General features: G+C 40.8%; 1 protein-coding gene across 3 annotated transcripts in view; it reads right to left on the minus strand.

The window, feature by feature from the left end:
• Window positions 1–23,064, minus strand: part of dbn1 (drebrin 1) — a 162,211-nt gene that overhangs the window by 138,166 nt on the left and 981 nt on the right. The window lies entirely within an intron of this gene.

Genomic DNA, 23,064 nt, shown 5'->3' on the forward strand with positions numbered 1-23,064 from the left:
TGAGGTTTAAATCTTAACTCCATGCTGGCAGACACGGTAACGTTTCTCATGCTCAGACAATAAATTCTCGACAGCCTCCTGCAGCCTCTGCTCTGAGCTGTACACGCTTTGTCTTCCAGTCAAAGGAGATCTCAGAGTCTGAGTCCCACAGGACAGAAAACTGAACATCACAAAGATACAGTCCTTGAGCCACAGCACAAAAATCCCAGTCTAATCTTCACAGCCAGGGGTGAAAGGTTTTAGAAGATCTCCAGTGTGAGCCCGGCACAGAGATTTGGCCATTAAACCAAATCCAGCGGTCCCTGAAGTCGTCACCAAAGACGAGTCGCTGGTTATCTTCCCAATCATGTCTGAAAGGCAATTTAAAAAGGCCAAAAAAGAGAGGGCTACGCTACAGAGCTCTGCCTTCTTTTTATTTGGTCCGTTTACCTTTTAAAACGGTTCCATTATTTCACAGTTGTAGCTACACCGGCTAAGCTAACAGTGTTCAGTTTAAGTGTTGGAGCAACAATGAAAATGTCGTTTTTTTTTTTTATCTCAAACAAAAACAGGAAAGCAAACTGGAGGAAATTACAGCATGCTGTTTCTACAGGCTTCAGCCTGAGTCTCACTCTGTCTGTATTTACTGTAGCAGTTACCCGACGCATCACTGTGACGCTTGAGCAAAGTTAGAAGCTTCACGACTCTTGTTCATGAGTAAAGGCGAGCACAGATGTGTGAGTGTGGGTCACAGAGTGCACACTGTAAGTCGCTCTGAATCTATAAATACGCGAATCACATCAGCGTGGTCGAGTTTGACTCACTGAAGGTCGGCAGTTTTTGAAGTGAACCGCGTCAGTCGAGCGCTGAGAGCAGAGCTGTGTCACTGCACTGCTGAGTGAAATACTTCAATAAGACAAGTCAACAATCAAAGCTGACAGAAAAGCCAACCTTTATATTCTTTGGAATAAATTATAGGTAAAACCACCAACCTTTGCAGTGTAAAACCTTTTAAATGACAAAAAGTTTGCTTAACTAATCACATTCGATGAGTAAAGTGGACCTACCATGTTGCCCATCACGTACAAACCGCTCCAAAGGTGGACTTTAAAATTAAACATGGCTGAGGTTCAAAAAAAAAAGTACAACTAATAACTTTGAACTGAAAGCTTCACACAGTTTTAAACACTCAGAGTCACACAGTTTTTTTCTACTCTTGGACTTGGATGATGTCACAGAGATGGAATATCCCTTATATGGTCATTTCAGGCACAGACACCCCACCCACCTTCTGCTAAAAGTGTTTATGAGGGGCAGCCAATCAGAAGAGCTTAAACATAAGGATTATTATAAACTGTGAATCATGCAAAGCTACTCTGGCAGAGACACTTTGGATTTGGTGGCCGATTCGTTCCCACAGTGTTTCTGTTTTAACTTCTCGGCTACTGTTTAAAATACCTGAATTTAGAACAACAGCTGCAGACTGTGAAACATCCACAGTCTTGCCTCTAAAATCCTTTTTTGCTTGTTATCCAGGGAGGGATCTGAAAATCTGCAGAAATATTCACAAGATACAAAAACTGGAAACGAAACGACCCTGAAACAATGAGCCAGGAACACAGATGTTACTGAACCTGTTTAAAGACTCTCACTTGCACTTCTACTGAGTTTGAATGGACAGAAATGAGGAACAACCACCACACATCCTTTCAGTCCTAGTTTTAGTAGTAGCTGCCTCTTCAGTGAATGGGCCGTGCGTGGCAGCCTTTAAAAATGGTGTCAGATACTTTTTTATAAGAAATGTAACCTTTTAAAAGATGCAATATTTATTAATAAAGTGGTTAAAGTACACCCACTCTAAAAAATTGCCCATGTTGACAAAATATTAGGATAGGATTAACTGAAGACATTTCTGGGTGCGTGTAAAATCAGCCAATTTTAAAGTTGACTTCTGTTAGCAGCCGTTATTCCCCCTCATGCACGCTCACTTAGTCCGATTAGTCCCCTCGTCAGCAGGCCTTCAGTATTTACACCCCCCTCCCTCCACTGACCTCTTTAGCTACCAGTTTCAGTTTCTATCCCTTCCCAAATCCTCATGAGCTCCCTCTAAAGCTCTCTCCTCCCATCCCCCATCACCGCTAACTGCCTCCATCTGTAATTCTGCTTTCATTTCTTTATTTTCCTTTGATTTATTCATGTATGCAGGAGCTGCTTCACACACCGACAGGCTGCTAAAACAACGACTTCGTCAATCAGGAGTTCTTAAAAAACAAAAAAAGTAACCCATCTCTTACAAATTTAGCCGTTAAAGGCAGTTTCCTGCTTGGTGCATCAATGTCGTGTCAGTTTACAGTCAAAGCCGTGCTGTTTATTGTGGTTAATGCTCCTTATTTGTCAGGCCTAAATACCTGGTTAAGCGCCTCGTGTGTTTAGTGCCGCTGCAGGATGATAAATGTGGATCACCAATGTAATTTTTCACATTTTGAAGCTACAGCTGACCTGCAGGTGTGTTCCACCACACTGAGGCTCAGGTCAGCTACCAACAATAATAACCATCAATGGTAATTCAGACCATGAGTTTGAGCTGTTATAAACTATAAAATCAAATAAAACAGACAACAAGTGCAAAAAACTTCCACACGTCCGGCTGTAAGTCTCATATATGACGTGCAACTTTAAGCAGCTTTGAGATGCCTGCACTCGACACTGATGCTGCAAGCCACTTGGCAACCTTCCTCCACTTAATGTCATGTTTATTTGACATGACATTCAAGTGGGATGATTGATGCCTGTTGTGTCTGCCTTTTGGTTTTCCATTTTAGCCAAACAACCACATAATTACCGCAATAATTGATGCAGATAAAGTGGTCCTGATATAGCTGGAAAGCCGTGCTGCACAAAGTAATGCCGTACTTCTTTCTGTTTGACTGTGAAGTGCTAAAAGCCGAATTTCCTCGGATTTTAGGAGCTTTTAAACATGATCAGAAAGGCTCAGGGTTCATTAAAAGCTGTTTCCACAGACCTGTGAAGCAAATTTGAAAATGACGTCCCCTGTTTTGCTGAAGCATCAACATCTGGAGCTAAAAAAATGAAGCCAAAGCAGAAGCACCGAAAAACAAGTCACTGCCCACAGACTGATGTCCAAAATAAACCTGTTTACAGCCTGCTGAAAAAGAGTTTGGGTTCCTGCTAAAGACAAGATATTTTCTTCTAACCCTGAAGTTTAAATAGTATTTAAGCCACGTATACTTAATGTTATGGCTACTTTGATTGGACCTTGCATGATGCCGTTGCCACTCCACTAGCATATACCTCGCCTCCATCAGCTTATCAGACACTTCATACAATCCAACAAACAGTCTTCCTGCCTGCTGGTTCAGATCCAGATCTCTGTTGAAGAAGATGCTATTATAATTCACGCCATCTGGCCAATGTGTGAGCGACTGGGGTTTTCTTTCTTTGGCCAAAGCGTTTTATTTTTAGGTGAAATTAGTGTGTATCTGTGGCAGACTGGCTATCAGGAGAACCGGGACATTTCCCGGTGGCCTGAGGATGGTTCTGCACCGGCACACATTTGACACGCCCTCCAGAATCCACGCATCAGTTGCGAGTCTGTCACGCTCACCTGCACTCTCACCACAGCATCACCAGTTGCCACAACAGTCGCCTAAAAGCTGCTTATATTGTGAGGTAAAGACCCTACAACAACAGAGAGAAAACCCAACAATCAAATGACCTCTTATTAGCAAGCAGATGGCAACACTGGGAAGGAAAAACTCCTTTTTAAGAGGAAGAAACTTCCGGCAGAACCAGGCTCAGGTTGTAGCGACCATCTGCCACAACTGGAATAGAGTCAGATTCCGACCTTTCCCACATCCCACAGCCATAAAACATGGATACCAGTTTTCTCTACATTTAGTTAGTTTAAATGAACTTTGTTGCGTTTCCATTTCAGGTGCTGTTGATGTTCTAAAGTGTGGTTCTTACAGGGCTTCCCTTTATTTACGCTGCTCAGTTTCAGATCAGATGCAACACTTGCATCCTTCACCCGAGAGAACTCTGCAGATATCCACTCACATATGAGCTTAGGCCTGTGAAGCCAAACTGTGGTGAGTCTGTGGTTTGTCTTCCAGGTGAAGGTCCGGACATGCTGACCACAGCAGCCGTCCAGCTGCCAGCAAACGCCGCGCAGTGACCCTGCTGTCATCGACGCTGCTCATGAGCTCTGACACAGAAAAACAAACAGAGATAACAGCGATGTATCTGTCTCTGTCAGGCCTGTACTGTCCCAGGCAGTGTCGGTGTGACTCAGACGTCCACAGAGCACAAACGCTGGCCTCCATCCATCCATCGCACAGAGAAAGGGATGAACTGTGTTTCTGCATCTGCAGTTTCATGAGCAGAGGAAGATGAGGAGAGCTCTTCTTTTTGTTGTTGTTGGCAGGAACAGAGACACAGAGCAACAACAAAAAGTTTCCAAAAATACGGATCCATCTTTCCGACAGCTCAGAATAAAAAAGGCTGAAATAAAGCAGAGGGGTGTGGACTTAAAAAAGATCTGCTGAATGATGAAGAGGAGGTGGAGGAAGCTTCAGAAAACCTAAAATTACAGCTGCTCTCACAAAAACAACAATCCATTGATAACACGATAGTCATATTTTTTAGTTGTGACCTTTGATCAGTATGTGCTGTTTGATGAGGATGACAGTCACAATCCATAGACGAAGAGCCCTGAACAGTTACAGTCAAACTCGCCTCGTTCAAAGGTTAACCGGTTTAAAAAGCCATTACATCGGCCCATAGGTCGAAGAATGAGCCCTGTAAGCTGCATTGACTTCCAATCTGAATCCAGCCGGAGCGCCGACTGGCAGTGGTGGTGGCTTCAGGTCTGATGGCTTTTTATTCAATAAAACGGGGCAAAGAGGCATTAGGGCTCACAGAGTTTAAAAACAGGAGGAACTGCAGCGAGTTTCACCAACAATAACCTCTGCACAGGCTAAGGAAGTGATGTGCTGGTGAAGTTTTATACTTTATCTGGGTTGCCCAACAATTTTGCTTCTATATCGTTAGCCAACCCCAAACCCAACTTTTATACCACAGCAAACCATTTTAAGGACATTTCATGGGTCATTTCACAACATCTTTGACAAGAGGCAAGTTTTAGGCTGTACATAGTTCACAGGGGTTAATCCTGCAACTGTCCAAAGATAGAAAGGGGTTATCTTAAGCAGGACTGTTGTGAGATTATTAGGAAAAGGTCTGTTTGTGTAAATTCTGCAGACTGTCCAAAGTTTATTGCCTTCTTTATTCAAACAATCTTGAAAACTTTGTCAGTTGAGTCTTATCTCTGCAACAAAGACTGAAACAGCCATGGTGACTTCTACTTTGAAGTCTCAACCTGAGCAGTTTCATAAGGTAGCCTCACTGTAATTCAGCCCTGGCTTTATCACTTTGTATTTTTACTCGGTTGTATATAGTATTTGTATTCTATTTTTATCTTATTGTATATTTATTTTATTTTATTCTACTGTATATAGTATTTTATTTTATTCTATTCTGTACAGTTGTGTACTGTATTTATTCTTATTGTATTCTAATTTTTGCCTCATAACTTTTGCACTGTCCACTTCCTGCTGTGACAAAACAAATTTCCCACGTGTGGGACTAATAAAGGTTATCTTATCTTATCTTATCACCACAATTTAGACAATGAAAATGATTTTGTATAAATTTAAACTAAAATTTCATACTGTAAACCATTTCCAGGTTCAAACATTTCTTCAGATCATAAATCAAGTAAATACTGATGCAACACAGAGTTAGAACCAGTCCAAATTCTTTCAGAGTCAAAATGATCGGTGTCTCTGTTCTACCAGCTGCTACAGTAAAGTTCATCCAGGATTTATGAGATTTACCCAAGTTAGAAGTTAGCAGGACATTAGCTAGCTAGTGTCCGTCTAGCTAGCTAACCACACGGATGTTAAATTATAAACATCCATGTGATATCTTAAAACTAAAAGATACAGCTCTTCTATAAATTTGGCACATGAGCGAAGACGGAAAACAAAGTACAGACAACGTTTGGAGGGTTAGTGAAGCTGGGTTAGTTGACATGTAACAATGATACCTAGAGGCTAGAAACAACAATATAGTTATGCTAATATAAACACATAAGCAGGGAGATAGAGGGTAAGGGTTAAAACTGTTCTCAATAAAAGTTCATGTTAAGGAAAAACAAACACTATCAAGCTACCTACAGAAGAAGACACTGAAAATGGACCAAAAACTTAAGATAAGAGAACGTCTGAGATGATGCATCCTTAACACGAGGTTAGTCTTTAATATGTCGTTGCGTGGTTTCTCAATATGAACCTGCTCTAACCTCGATGTCTACAGTGAAATTTGTCTGGCCTGAAAGTGATTCTGCTCTGAAACGTTATCAGATATCAGCATCTGGGCTGCAGTTACACTGTGAGATTTTAAAAACGGAGCTTAAAGACGAGCAACACATGAACAGCAGAGTGCATTTAAACGACAAACGCCTCAAAACACAGGAGGTGGGAGCTGATACATTATCAGGTAACAAGATTAACATACTTATAAACAGAGTTAATTATTTACCAGTTATAATACTAAAATTAGGCTAAATACTGCACCAAACCAGCCACCAACAGGTGATAGCTAACATTTTAGTACAGAATAAGATCTGATGTAGGTGTAGAAACATCACCAGTGACGTCACAATACAGACCATCTGAGAGTAAATGGGACTAAAATCTCAGATTGCAGTTTTTACTGCATTAGACAGATAACAGGAGGGGAATAAAGTGGTTTAAAGTAATTACCATTCAGTGGACTAAAGTGTCTAAAAAGCTAAAACTCTCCTTAACATGAGCTCTTTGTCTGGCTAATAAGAACATTAACGTAATTAAAGGATGGCATTTTCATGGGCTTTATCTTACATTCATTACTACTTTCATCCCATTATAACTGAATTATTAAGAGTTCATGTAAAAGTACAGCAGTGTCAGTGGAGGCAGAGGCTGCACATCTGGTGCTACAAAGATAAAAGTTTGGGCAAATAAAAAAATGGGAAAGAGCAACCTTTAATAAGCATGCTTGATTCTTTTCTTGTTTCGGGCCTTTATTTGCCAACAGCCTCGAATCTGTCAAACAACGAGGCTGAGAAAATCGTGACATGCTCTAGAATCACTTAAACAACCTAAAAACTCTTGTAATCATGGCGTTCTTTCACTCCACGAGGTAAAAAGGCTGAGCCGGCCACAAACACCCGGACAGACAAGAGCTGAGATAACTCCATCATTGAATTCTGCAGTAGAAGTTTGTGCCTTGTTTTACTACCACAGTATTTTACTGCCATATGTGTGCAAGTCTGTGTGAGTGATCTCGAGTATCGTACTACACTTGGCAGATGTCTCGATTAACTTGAACAGGCTGTTCATCTAAATCAGACTCGAGTTGTGATTTATTTTTTTCCACTCAGAGCTCCAAAGAAAAGAAAAGTGACATTTCCAGCTCTGAGCTGACGACAGGAATCAGGCTCAGAGCAGCAAATACAGACCAGAGGAAACGGGCACGTCTAGTCTGTAATGGTGAATGGTCAAAAACCACCACAGGGAAGATCAGCATCTCGGTGACGAATGAATGCTGATGTTGGACACACTCGATGACTGGTTAGTTTATTAAAAAACAACCCCTGCGCATATTTACAAAGTCATCCACCACGCCTACAACTTATCCATCCACCCTCCATCTGTTCGACCAGGTCCAGTCTAAGCTCAGACCTTCTCTCCAGCTCTTCTTAAGGGACGCCCCGATCCAACCGAGAGACACCTCTCGAGCGTGTTCTGGCATTTCCTCCCGACATATTCAAAGCACTTTATCAAAAACGCTCAGGAGGCATCACGGTCAGATGCCCGAGCCACCTCAGCCAGTTCCTTTAGGACTCATCACAGTAAATCATTTCTGCTGCTTATGTCCTTACTCTTTCCATCACGACCCACAAGTTGTGACCACAAGTGAAGGTAGGAACTTAGACTGACCAGTAAATGAATGACATTCCTATTCCCTCTTCACCACAACAGGTCGTTACAGCATCCTCATCACTGTAGATGCTACATCAACTCTCCTCCAAGACCCAGAGATCCTTGAACAGCTCCACCCCTTTCCAGCTGAGAAACGTGGCCTCAAACTTCCATGATGGATGGAGGCCATCAGTCGATGAAGCCAACAGAAACACATCGGGACGAGATCCTGAACTCGATTCCTGAAAATTCTTTCCATAAAGACATTATCTTCTATTAAAGTAGATGGATGACGGGTCTGGAGTGAACCATCGAGCAGTAATTAAAGATTAAAACCCCCCACGACTCCAATCGTCCAAACAATCCACTGACACGAATCATTAAACTACAGAAACCACACTGGATATTTATTAGAAGAGTGCCTATTTTTAGACGTTTGTGAGGAAACGTTTGCACAAACCTGCTCTTTTATTGCACGTAATTCAAAACTAGGCCATGACTTCATTCCCAGCTCAGGTTCTGATTCCAGCAGGATTTCCACAGCTTCAGCTGCTACGATTTGAATTAGAAACTGACCAGCAGAGCAGCGTTACACTCAGATCTATGAGGGATGTAAGGACGTATCTGCACAACGAAACAAAGAAAGTCTCTCAAATCATATCTGGCTGCTTTCTAACTGCACGAGCCAGCTGAGCTCTGCAAGTTCGGTTGGAATTTCGATGTGTGAAAGCAAAGCTAAAAATATGAGCCGATTTCTCTTTTCTGGCCAATTTAATCTCGCTCTCCTTCTTCTTCGTTGCCTTCTGCTACCAAACTGCGAGGGCAAAGTGCAAATGACTCACAGAGAGGAAAGTATTTCAGAGAAGCTCCGAGGTTACGATCTGCAGGCTCTCTCTCCTGTACCTCGACGCTCCCTCGTTGAACTCACTTTCAGACTCTACTGACACTCAACGCTTTTCTAAAGTGGCCTCAGCGCTGCTCATTTAACAGAAACCCGGCTTTCAGCTCAGCGGGGTGTAGCAGATGTAGACACCAATGTTCACTCGTGGTTTAAAACATGTTCCTTCTATTCCCCCTGCTCCATATTCATGTTCACACAAAAGAAAACTAATTATTCAAGAATCAGCTGGTTACCTCTAAGGTCTCTTTTACAAGCTGCACAAAAAGCTTAACAATTGTTCATTTTGGTTTTTCATATATCAGTTTGCTGCTTTTCTCTGCTGTTTTGCTTTTTTGTCCATGTGAAATGAATATTTTTATGTTTGGGTACCAAAGAAACAACACAGGGACGCCACGCTGGGCTCAGGGAAACAGCAGTTTCTATGTTACAGACTTCTTAGGTAAGATTTAATAATTAGCAGCTGCAGATCTAGTAGCAGTACCACGCATTCGAAACTAAATATCTGTGGTTTTAATATTAAAGGTCAATTGTGCCTATTTTGATAGCTAGCAGCCTTAGGGTGAGGATGTAATGGAACGCCTCCCAGCATGCAGCAGTCCAGTGGTCATGAACATCAGCTTAACATTTTGTTCTAGCGTGTTCCCCCAGTTCTGGCAGTTTAATCTGTGCTTATTTCAGCCAATTATGTTCTCTAATAAACATAATGAACCTCTCTGTTGGAGAGGAAATCGTAGCTAACCATTTTTGGGTGTTGATGGAGAGTTTTTCTCTGCTCAAAATCAGCCTTTAAGAGGAGCACGTGCACAAGTTTTGTCCATATATCTAAGGCACAGAAAAACGAATGTTTATATACTTTTAATACAATCATGGTGGTTTTCCTTTAGGGGCCAACAGCTCTTTCTACAGATGCAATTGAATCCCGTTGATGTAATCTGGCAGTATTAATATTGCATACACGTTTTATCCACGTGTGTGTATTCACAGACTGCTAATATAAAAAGGATACTTTTAATGACCAGTAGGGGGAGCCTGCACCAAGTTCTGACAGAAGCCAAATTACATAAAAGTCAATCAGAAACCTGTTTAACGCTTGTTTTATTACTTCGATAAACTGTGTTTATGATCTTCATTATTAGTTGCAAGTCTCTTTCACTGCAGCATGATGCTGTAAATTAAGTTTCCATTTTGGGGTAAAATAAATGATAAAGCAGGTTATAATTTAAGCTGTGGCTGTTAATGGAGTGATCTGCCAATCAGGACAGGGCATAACACTGCCAATTATTTCATGTTGAAGTTTTATTGGACAGTGTTTATTTGTTCTAAAAGACTCTCAAGGGCAAAAGTAGCTGAGCTGTAAGAAAAACTATTTAAACAATCAATACGATTACATTTTAAATTCTGTGATTAAAATGAAACAAAGCCTCCTCGTGGAGATCATACCCATCTGTGTCATGCTCTGTAGATCTGACAGAAAAAGGCAAAACCTAAACCAGAAATATCAGTCAGTGAGGAGGGCAGATCAGCAGGGAGGTACCAGGGGGAATTTAACACTGACGGAGCACAATACACTCCCATAAATCTCATCTCATCTGAGGCACATCCCTTTGAAAACACCCAAATCCAGTCACCACTGATATCAACTTTAATCTGACTGGAGACCTTCCCTGGCTTCCAGATAAAAAAAAAAAAAAAAAAAAAAAAAAAAATACAGGTGAAGGACTCTCAAGCATCAGTACAGCTCTCAAAAATGTCCAATAAGAACAGAAACCCCCTCTACTTGTTAGCATAGCGAATGCCTGGGGTCAAACACAGCCTTCAGCACCAAATGCCCTAATTGGTTTACTCTGCAACCCAAATCAGCCTCAAGCCTGTTTGCTTTCAGTCTCCACATACCAACAGCCTGTCAAATAAATAAATAACAAACTTTAAGAATTACATTTAGCTTCATTTCCAGTCCACAAATGAGAATATAACACATTTCTTCAGGATTCATTGATTGATGAATCAATGAAACATTGATGAAACATTTCGTCTATAAAAGGATCAGTCCACCAACCCTTCATCGAGGCTCCAGGAAAAGCAAACACTGCAAAGAGACCTTGAGTCCTTGTTTGCTTTTGCAGACCCACTTTTACCACCAAATGCACCCCCCAACGGGAAGATACAATCATGACATCCCTCTCTTCTCAGACATACAGACAAATCTGCCTTTTGTTTTCCATAAAAGTGGAGAAATTTGTCTTTCAAACCACCCAAAATTGCTAATCCTGATCTGCAGAAATGCTAATAACACCAGTAAGGCTTTTCCCCCCACACATCTGGCAAGTGAAACATCATCTGAGTGTCAGATTATCCCCGTAAGCCCTGAAGTCTGTCTGCCTTTGATTTGCTTGTTTTATCTTCTGGACTGCGACGTAACGTTACTCTCGACTGCCCTCTCGACCCCGCACTCATTAACCCTTTAAGACCTACCATAGAACCAAGTCTGCCAGAGCTTATATTATATTTTTACATGCTGTGGAGCCATTTTTGGGAGCATTTCAAGTTGCTATACATCAATACAACCATTACAGCCTAAATTTTAATAATATGTATGCATTAAGTGCATAGTAATTACATAAATTGCAAAAAAGTGAAATAAACTACAAAAAAAATTTAAAATCGTTTTTGCTTTCTTAACATATATTTCTAGTTAGAGAAATTTAAGAGGCTTATCCCTCAAAAGTGTAAATAAAAAAAAGTTGCACAAAATAGTTTCCCACCACAGGAAATTTATTTTGAGTGTCTTCATAGTTTTATTTTTGAAATACACCAATTTTTATACACTGCAGGAAAAACGAAATATTATACTGCAAATTTGCAAAAAAAAAGCAGCATGTGCATCAAAATAAACTATTTCCAGCAGTGCAATATGAAGCATCCCAGAAACGACACAGAAAGTCATAAAGTCAAACATAACTTTTAAAAACACCAGTATAGGCTCATGAGGCCCTGATGGTAAAAAACTACATTTCCGCAAAAATGACGTCACTTCCGGTTTCGGGCAGGTCATGGCGGACATGCGATAGTTCGTGCTGATGGACATAGGAAGTGTTATGAACAGCTGACCGGATCGGCAAAGCGTGTTTCTGGAATATTATGTTTTTGTTGCTGCAAGCGCTTTTTATGCAGTTTTTGCAAAGCTATATGTGGAAGGAAACTGTGACCGAGGACAAGCTGATGGCATCAGATGTAAGTACAACTCCTCTGGTTTCATATGCAAAAAAAATTATTGCGCTAGCTTACGTGGTTGCAGTGCTGCCGGGATTTAAAAATAGTTACGCAAAGCAGAGCATGCCCGCTCCGACCGATTTTAAAGGGTTAAAGCTTTCAATATTCATGGACAAGTCTAAAAAGCTTTAAAAACGTACTTGGGAATTCTTAAACAGAATCGTGGCTTGGTTCTTTCCGAAATAACTTCCTGTTGCCAAGATGGCTGACGACAGAAGGACTCCGAGGATGATTCCAATAAGTACGAAACAAGCGTATCAAATCATTTGTTAATTTTTTTTAATCTGTTAAATAATTTTACACTTTCAGTTTACTATATACTCTTAGCATAACATTATGTTTACCATTCACAGGTTATGCTTTTGCCATTTAATTAACCTTTCAGCTATTCAATATAATAGCTGTTAATTACTTTACATGAACCAAAGGTAACTGTTCGGCTATGTTTATGTTACATAACTATTCTACTTGTTACCTGTTAATTTTAGCTAACAAAATTAACAAATAAAATAGCAGCTCTTAACTGGTAGCTAACCAGAACATTCCCTGATCAGTTTTATATAGACGTCACAATAATTAAGACGAAGAAGAATTAGCAATCATCGCTGTTAACTTTAGAAGGATGTTTATTTTGTTGACATAATGGGAAAATGCACTAATCGAAGGACACTGGGACATTTGTTCCCTGAATTTATCCTTATGGCAGAGAGAGTGCTTATGCTACCCGGGGGAAGGTGCTCCCTTAAAGTAAACACCACAGATATGACAAACTGCAATATGGCTGACTTCCGAGCTGGGAATAAAGTAAATCTCCCTGCACGGAGATGGTTACACTTTAGAGGTGTAGCTACACCTCTGCATAGGCTCCTGTTACATAACACTCTGCACATCATCCCTTCTTTGTGGAGCAGCTTGCACTCGAGCACGCCAGGCTTACATAAAACAAACAGCGCTACCAGCTTCCTCTATTCTGGACACTGTCAAGAGGCCTCACTACAACCCACTCTTCAAAATTTACATAATTAACCCTATGAAAATGATTCATCCATGAAAGCAAACCCACTGAAATTAATTGATTTCTTCATGAAACTAACACCAATTAAAAGGGTCAGGCCTCTTTTCTATGTTTTTTTTCTCCACTTTCTTCTCATATCTTGAGGCAGCATTCCTGCTTTTCAGTTCCATCATCGCCTCCCTTTCCCTCGCTGCTCACACTCCTCACTGCTGGCTGCCTCGAACATCACTGACATGATTTATTTAAGCTGATTCTGGTGAAGCAGCCATCAAATCTCACTCGACTTCACAGCATCAGCTAAGTTCCTAAATATAAATGTCAACTGTTAGAGGAGGGGGAGGAATCAGAAGTAAGAGAGTGAGAAGAAGATGAGAGGAAGGAAGAAGAGGCACCGGCCAACTATAAAAACACCTACATCGTTAAATGACAGAATTAGTGGTTTCCAGCCTTTTTCATTTGTAATGCCGCCATCAACACCAACCTTTATGACTAAATAAGATAAGAAGTTCAAACTAGATTAACAATACTTGGATTATAAATGGTAATCTGAATAAAACTGCTCTCTTTAGCTGACTATCTTAACTTCTGAATATTAGCTTAAAATACATCTGCCATTAAACAGCTCCTCATTACATTATAGTGACCATTATAGTGAACTTCTTAAATGTGGTTGTTAACCAACAATTTCACTTCTACATTTTCAGTTAAACATTTCAGCTGCTAGCAATACTTTTAAGAATTATCCATGACATTAAGCTAACAACTGCGCTTGTTTATTCATACCATTAATTTACAATCTTAGTTTTTATCCACATGTTTAGCCAATAATTTCTCTTTTTTAACATACATTTTATTGATCTATTTCAACAGTTCAACAGCAGCTGTTAAGATAAACATAAGATAATTGTTACAGCTGCCATTGTTAGCTAAACATTTCAACAGTTTATATATACGCTTTTAGCTGAAACTGGTAGCTATACTTTTAGCTAACAATTCCTTTAATTAACATTTTTTGGCTAACTGTTTCAACTGCCTTAGCACTCCAAACACTTGTGCTTGTTAGCTAACAGTTGTTTAGCCAGATTTTTAGTTGCTACTTAACTATAAAGAATATTTTTCTCTAATATTTTAAACTTTTACATTAGCATTTTTGCTAGTTATTGTTTAGCTAAACACTGAGCTTGCTAGCTAAAACCTCATTAGTTTATTTGGCCTATTAGCTAAAATATAAACTCTTGGTAATTAACAGTTTAGCTAAATTTAAACTGTTTTAACCATCATGTTTTAAAAAAAATCTTAACAGTTGAGCTTGATAACTGAACATTTCAACAGGTTATCCACACTTTAGCTAATTATTTAAACTGCTTGCCAGATTTTAAACTAAAATATTGATTTGAATTATTCTGATTTTAAAAGCTTGTTTTGGATATTTGAAATCAAGTCAGAACGCAAAAAATAAATAAAATTCCACTTTCTAACATGCCATGCTGGTGAAATTTATGCAGAAGTTTCCAAAGACACATATGCATATTTATAGAAGACATAAATAAAACAAAGACACATGTCTGGTTGTAAACCAGCCTTTTCTTAGCTCTGTATATTTTTGCTCCTGTAAGTGAGGAAGCTGTAAGTGAATGCTGAAGGATGATGTCGACCTGTGTTTTATAAAGCTGCTGTGATGAAAGTGAAAGCCCGTGTTTTTGCATGTTGTACCACTGACCCTGTTCTATATTAATCTGAGAGAGTGCAGAGAGAGCGGCGAGATCACGGTGAAAACACAACATGTCTACTAACTGCTCTCAAGGCACATTAATGCTCTCTCTGCTGAAAAACAGAGCAGAGCAGATGATGATGAGACAAAAAGAAAGAAGGGGCACATTCAGGAGGTCAGAGATTAAACCTCCAAATCTATTTGTCCTCAGTCAGATGATCCATTAAATGTGTTTTTGGTAGAGGGTAGGGTAACTGCTCTGGACGAATGCAGGACCAGAAACCAGCCATTTCCTGTACAGTCTGATTATTGCTGTCATGGTCGTTTGCAGAGCAAACCCCAGTTTACCTCCCAGACATGCAGCTTTCATGTTTACGCTTCCTCTCACTGACAGACTGTCCATGACCTGCATAACTCACACAGAAGCCATAAAGTACCATCTCTGAGCAGCGACATCTTTTGTGGTAATTCCCAATAAAGTCACGTCTGTAGGGAGTCATTTTCCCATGACGACACGCACACATTACCAGTAACAGTTCACATACAACTTTACTGTAATGTAGAACATGCAAAGCTAGTACAGCGCGTCGACACGCTGCCTGGAACAAGCTGTTTTAGCTGCTGTGTCTTTAAGGGCCACCCTCTTTATTGGCCAGCTTCTGGAAGCCTGCTGAGGGGCAACAGTCTGAAGCCTGACTTCAGATGTGTGCAGCTTGGTTCAGTTTTGGTGACGTGGGAACGGCAGCGTCATCTTTTGGTATGTTCAGCTCAATCAGGTTTCTCCTTTGTCACCTGCCTGTAACAGGTAATAAGTAAGAACACCACGAGCCGTACTTATTAAACTACACGGCCTCAGGCTGTTTCCAGCAGTGTTTTGTTTCTCCTTTGACCTCGGCTCTGCTGTGAAGCATTGTTTGGTCGACCTTGAATTCAGACCTTCCTGAGGGGTAAATAAACAACTCGCGTTAAAATGATCTCAGAGAAATACGCCAAAGTGTGTGAGCAGTCCAACAAACGTCTTCTATCTGAGACCAACAGACTCAACCTGCTGCTCAGCTCTTCTCTCCACCATTTTCTTCTTTTGTCTGAGGTGACTCGTCAGGTAATGGCTTCCTCGAACAGCTGGACAGGTCAAAGGGTCATATGACAGCAGCCTGTGGCCAATCAGCAGCCACTGAAAGCAGTTTGTGGATTTTGTGATATCGGATAACCCTGATTCACCCGCTGCCTTTTTCACAGTGTCACCTTCACTGCAGTCTGACATTTATGGTTCAAGAGGTAACATTCCTTTCTTTTAGCTTCAGGGAGCGGATGAATTAATGATAAACAGGCTGGAGAGGGAATCTCATCCTAATGTTCACCCTTCAGGAGTCGCCCATTACCGCTGCCTGCAATGCTCTGAGGCAGGGAACAACCCAGTCTTATCAGTTTAAAAGCCCTCATACTTTAAAAATGATCCTCCTCCTGCACATCACCGTCTGTTTGAGCTCTTCAGTCTTACAAATTCAGTTGTCCTCATCAGTTTTAGGCAGGTCGAGATACACAACTGGAAATTTTATTATGTTTTTGTAAGAGGAAGACAAAATTTTAAGTTACCTCAAAATTTTGAAATGCCAACCTAAAATTGTGAGTTACAGATGGCAAAAAAACCAAAAATAAATAAAATCTTCAGTTGCAACATTCAAGCTTCCATGAACATGTTTACAGCCTGCTACAAAAAACAATTTGTCTCCAGAGTTCATTTATTTACAAATTTACGACAAATATACTTGAGAGCAAAGTTTGAACTGCATCAAAGTGAATTATTAATGCTGTGAGAATGAATGCTGAAACCGTTTTGTGATGTCCAACATCTGATAAAGCGTTTTGATTAGTAGTTATCCATTTAATATCACCGTAAACTATGCTTGCTAATGAAGCTAGTTTAACAAAAAAAAAACCCATTAGCTGATAAAAACATTTTATCCAGATACACTAATATTAAAACAAATGTAGGGTCTCAGAATAGAAGAACACAAACTAATGAGTGACAGGTTTTACTATATCAATTTATATACAAGTTTAATATAGTTAACACCCTATACATCAGAGTTAGCATTACAAGCTAACTCTGCTAGCATGCATTACCCGACAGGAAGCTTTAAACAAAGAAAACACTTCAGGAAATAAAAAATAATTTTGATCATTTTTACTAATTTCCACTTTTATAAAAACTGTAATTCATACATTTGTATTGATTTTCTTAAAATTTAAAGTAAGTGCTACCTTTACTTACAAGCTAACTAGCTGTTAGCTAGTCCTCAGCTAACTAGAGTCCCTGCCTGAACCTTTAGACCGTGTTTGTGCTGTTAGTTCCTTTTTATTTTAATTAAAAATAAAAATAATAGCACAGCTTGTTGTTTACAGCCCATCAATGCTTTATTTAACTTCTATATTAACAAAGTATAATTTCATTTCACTATTATTTTTCTCCATCTTCCATACAGCTGACGCATACAAACACTTATTCCTCTAATTCTGAGTTATTGGTAATACTTTTACCCAAATGCAGCACTTCTTAAATTACAAGCAGACATTACAAAGAAAGTTTTTTTTCGTTGCCTTTCGTTTTTTACTTGCAGTGTTTTTAGATGTCAGGACTGCTGGTGGATGAAAAAAAATATTTTTATAACAATAATGTTTTCTTTGGTCTTTAACATGCACTTCGGTGTCTGTTGCACCACCTCCTTAAAGCCTGATTAGATTAATCTTTGAATGAAGAAATCAAGAACTTTACACTCTAATGTAATGCCACTTTTCCCCGTGGTACTGAATACTGATTAGGGAGTGGTGCGCAGTCGTGCCAGCAGCTCTGTGAGGCTTTAATTAGCTTTCTAACATGCTCACAGTGGTGATGCTCGATTTAATCCGTCAAAAACCAAAAATAATGGCACCACATGAATCGTAAGGGGTCACTAAAGTCATCAGGGTTAATCCTGAAGGAGCTGTCTGTGGATGTGAGTCTATAGTTTCTCAGATATTTGAATTTGACTAAAACAGGAAAGTAAATTTAGATTTTTGGTAATTTTACACTTAAACAGCGCTCTCTCTGCATGTCTTTGTCCTTAGGAGGGACTGTGTTTGCTGCTCAGGATAAATCCATTTACCCTGACGCCATCATTAAACCCAAACTCATCACGCAGATGTTTCCTTTGTGTTTGACGCTCCGAGGTTCATGAAGTCTAACAGTCTGTCCTGTTATCAGCAGGGACGGAGCTTCACGCTTCTCCCCGACCGAATAAGCGATGCTGCCGACTCATCTGTCATCTGGATGCCTCCCGCACGTTATCACTTCGACTTGCTGCTCTCAGACCCTCGCGGCTGATGGCGTTCTGAAGGCCGATCCGCCTGTGACGGACGAGACCAGCCGCAGGCGATGATGAGAGCGAGGGGGAAGCTTAAAGTTCGACGGATGTTCGAGTGAGCGAGGCCGAGATAAGACCTGTTCACGGGGGACGAGCGTGACGTGAGGGCGGCGTGTAATTAACGAACAAACCTCTACAGCTTCCTGACCGAGTCCTGCCACCGACAGGACGACAGAAACAAAGATTTACAAGAGACGACGACGGAGCTTTATCCAAAAATCATCGATTAGCCTGCTGAACGTTTCTTTCCCCGATTCATCATCAACATTTGAAAAACAAAAATTTCTCATTTTTATAGTCGGGTCGTTTCATGATTGATGGAAAAGGACACTGCTGCTTTCAAAATAATGTTTCTTATTAGAGCCCGAGTGACGTTCAGTTCAATCATTTTCATTATGAGGCACTCATCTCTGGGAAACCACACAGACGGATGCAGACCACAGGGAAATACGTTTAACCTGTTTAAGGTGGACTGACACAAAAATAGTCCCAAAGGTCTAAATTCCAGGAAAAAAGGTATTTCTGTTTGCAGTGAAGCTGCTGCGAGATAAATAAATGCATTATTATTTTATCGACAAAACCAGGTCAGAAGAACTCGTCTTATTTGGACTGGTGTGCCCGAAAAACCAGATTTGAGGAGGGGCTCCAGAGACTGCATTTATCCAGCTCCTAAATCCGCTCTCTGGGAAAGCAGAGTAGGGCAGAGGGCGGTGGTGTGGAGGGTGTTTGGGGGGGGTCCCGTGTTGTTTGGGGTCAGCGTGTTTGGAGGTTTCTGCCTTTGTTTGAATCCCATCAAGTGTGAAAAACGGGGGCAGGCCTGAGGCCCTCCGCATCGTCTCTCCGCCCCGCCGGATCATCCCACTAAATCCGAACGCCGTTATAGGAAACGTTAACCTTTCAACATGACAGCTCGCACGAGCAGTTCAGCTGACACAAACACGTAATTTACACTTTTACAGTTTGGTGACGCCGCGAGAGACTCGAGGGTGGAAAAAGCATCATTTCTTGCCTCCATCAACACCTGAACAGCGATGTTTCTGCACCCTCGGAGAGCTCGGTGTCAGGCTGTGACGAGCGCACATCTCCGGGAACAGAGGTGGAAATTTGTCCTCGATGTCTGTCTTTGTATCGATGACGAAATCTGCTGTAAATAAACCAAAAGCAGCCCAACAGAGACGCCTCTGTTGTTTCTGATGCTCAGTTTTTAAACAAACCTCCATATTAGTGAAACTCTGATGAACTGTTGGAGATTTCAGCTTCCAGAATCTGAAACTGTAAAAGCATTCAGATTCTGCTGAATCAGAATCTAAAATTTTGGTTCCACAGACCTTTAAATGAGATTATTAACGATCCGAACAGCAAACTTCATTCCCATCATCACGCTGGGGACACCTGGGGTCACTTCCCACACTGAGCCTTTCGGCTCTTTGATGATTCAGCCGGCGAAACTGTTTGAATGCTGGAAATCTCAAAACCTGCTCAAACAGCTGTGATGAAGTTTCTTACTTATGAAACAGAAACATTCACGTTTCCTCATGTGTTACATTTGTGACTGAAGCTCATGCTGGGGTTAGATTACCGCACATCACCTGAGCGTGTTCAGAGAGCACAAAGCGCACTTTGGCTCTGCAAATAAGCTTTGTTTGTTTTCTCACAAATAAGCGTGTTTGTTTGCAGCCACTGAAAAAGAGTTTTGGTTTTTGCTCCACATGAGTCAAAACGTTGAGTTAGTGACTGAAAACGGTGACAAAATAACTCAAAATTCAAAACAATGTCCCAGATAGTTAGCCTGAGTTGTTCTGTGTGACAATGTTTGACAAGCTATGTCCACACGTACCCGGGTATTTTTGAAAACGCAGATTTTTCTATGCGTTTGCACCTTCCGTCCACACGTAAACGGCGTTTTTGGTCACTGAAAACTGAGATTTTTAAAAACTCAGTTTTTGCATTTACGTGTGGACGAGAAAAACGCAGCGTCAAAGGTGTGCGCCTTTTTTGACGTCACACTGTGCGCCACGTTATCGTTTCGGTGAAATGAATTTCTACAATACTGTTACTGTTACTCTCTGCAGTGTTTAAATGCTTACATATACTGTCCCTCCACACCTTCAATGCCCCATCCTTGTTTACTATTTCTCACCAAGGCTTCTAGACTTCTGATTGGCCAACATTTCTACACGGTTAGGAATATATCGCCATCTGCTGCTTTGGCATGTTCCTAGCAGCGTTTTCCTTCATTTCTGCCTTTACGTGTGGACGTGGCCTCAGAGTTCAACATGCTGCCCACAGACACTTCAATATACAACTATAGAGTGGATCCTGATTGAAAGACCCTTCCTCGACCTCCTCAGCCACAGAAACCAGCGTCCACACTGGACTGTTGGTGGGTGGCTGGAATATTTTTGTCTTAACATCAGGTTGGGGTTAGGTTAACCTCCACCCTTAAGCTATAGCCTTTCTTTTTTTCTACCTTTTTGGAAAAACTGTCAGATCTAAAGGAAAAGACGGATTTCAATGAAAGGTACCCTCCATCCATTTCCCGTCACTTCAGGTTTAAGTCAGGCTGAGGCGAGTGGGCGGGTACACCTGGACAGACAAACAACCGCCAATTCAGAGTCACCAGTTAGCCCCATGAAGGATTTTGGACTGGGTGAAGAACCTGTAGAGACACCAGGCTGGATCTGGACCTGAGACCGTTGTTCCTGTGAGGCGATGGTGCTAACCGCTGGACCACAAAACCTCTAACTCCAGCCCAACCCTGCTGACGTCGCTGGGTGAGGGCAACATATTGCTCAACTGTAGCTGCAACTATACTACAACAACCAGAGCGACTCCCACCTCAGGACAACGAGCACAGCGTGTGATCACGTGGGTTTAATCATTTATCAATAATAGATCAATGATCTGCTCGGTTTGTGGTAACACTAAAAAAGCCTTCGTATTGTTGTCGAAGCTAATCAACTAAAAAAATATATTACCATCCATTTGCACGCCCCCTTGTGGACAGACTGAGTGAGGCGGTTAGGCTTCCTCGTGACCTCACCTGGCCTCACGACCTGCAGCAGATGGCTCAGGTTCACGTTTCAGACTCAGCGTTTGTGTCCAAACAACCTTTCACAAAGGACACCTCTGATTTTTAATCAGGGGAGCAGGTGGAGCTGTTATGACTGCTGCCTTATCGTGTTCAAGGACAGAGGCTGGAGTTTAACATTAAACCTGCAGTCCAAGTCAAATATTACCTCCTCTAAGCTAACCAGCTCCTCTACATGCTGCAGCTTCTGAAACTAAACAAATCGGCTCCTTCCCCTTTTTGTTCTGAGTCAAACACAGACAGAACAGGAAGGACGTGCCGGCACCAAAACCAGGCCGAGGTTTCTGAAATTCCTCTTTTTTCTCTGGAATTCACCTAAAACTTTGCTGCTCTGGATTCACAGGCTGCCGGGGAAATTCAGCTCGGTGACCTTCCTGCTCGGCTACGAAATGACAAACTCTAAACCTAAGAGTGCTTTTGGTGTTTCAGCACCAAAGTCCATGCAATAAACGTTTACTTTAATACATCACTGCAGCCAGTGGGGCTGTTGATCTGTGGGAGTGAGTCATTGTTAAACCAGTGAGCGCTGGTCTGTTTGCCTTCTTCATAGACAGAAAAGCTGTTATATAAAATTCCAAGATTAGAGATTAAAGCCTGATCTTTGTCTGTTAATAAATATTAATAATAATGTTTCAGTGCAGCAGCTCCAGTGTGGTGGTTTACACATCTGCCAGCAAAAGGTTGCTGGTTTGATCCCATTAGGGAGCAGCTGGGAGCAGTACTTCAAATACACATAGTTTTACTCAGGCCATGGTTTGCGGTATGGTAGCCTAGAGGTGCCAAACACAACACACCTGAAAACTGATTTTTTCATGTTTTTGATATCAGACTGATATCAGATTTTTAAGACCGATACTGATATCTGCTGATTTTACTGATCTGATATACTGGCCAATATTCTTTTCTTTAAGACATTTATTATGTATTTTTATTTACTCGTTTGCACTTTGCCCAACTCAACACTCACAACATGGCTGAAGGGCGCTTCTCCTTTCTCCTCTTTACTCTTTACATTTTTATTTATCGGCCGCAGTAACTGCCGATACTGATCGATCAACAAATAGCCAAACGTTATATTTCAGTAAACAAAATCACTTCAATCGCCTTGAAGTCAAGAGTTTTAATTCTGGGCCCGCCCACTTCTGTACTGTATACTACTATTCTGATTGTATATATTGTATATCTTATTCATCTGTTCCTCTGTCTCTCCTGCTGCTTTGAGCATGTACATGACAAAAGAATTTCCCTCAGGATAAATGAAGTTGTTCTTATTCTTATTCTATAGTTTCAGATCACCACACTGCTGTTAGTCACTTCCTGTGTTGGTCTCCTGTTCAAAAGTCATTTTTCAAAATGCTGATTTTTCCTTTTTGTGCTGTTCCTGCTTCCTGTCAGGCTTTTGTGAAATGTTATTGTTTTCTTAAATCTCATGTTTTCATTTTTTTGGTTTAATGTTTAATCGTTTTGGGGGTTTTTCCCAATGTTGTCACATTTTTTCCTGGAATGTCATGAGATGTTTGTTTCTTTCCCTGAATGTTGACGGGGTTTTCCTACACACGACTAAAAAAATTTTTGCTTGTAATTGTGTTTTTATTTTGTTTTTTACTTTTCTGTTCTTTTGCTTCACAGTTTTACTTCTTTGTTGTAT

This window comes from Rhamphochromis sp. 'chilingali', assembly GCF_963969265.1.
Source record: "Rhamphochromis sp. 'chilingali' genome assembly, chromosome: 19".
Taxonomy (NCBI): domain Eukaryota; kingdom Metazoa; phylum Chordata; class Actinopteri; order Cichliformes; family Cichlidae; genus Rhamphochromis; species Rhamphochromis sp. 'chilingali'.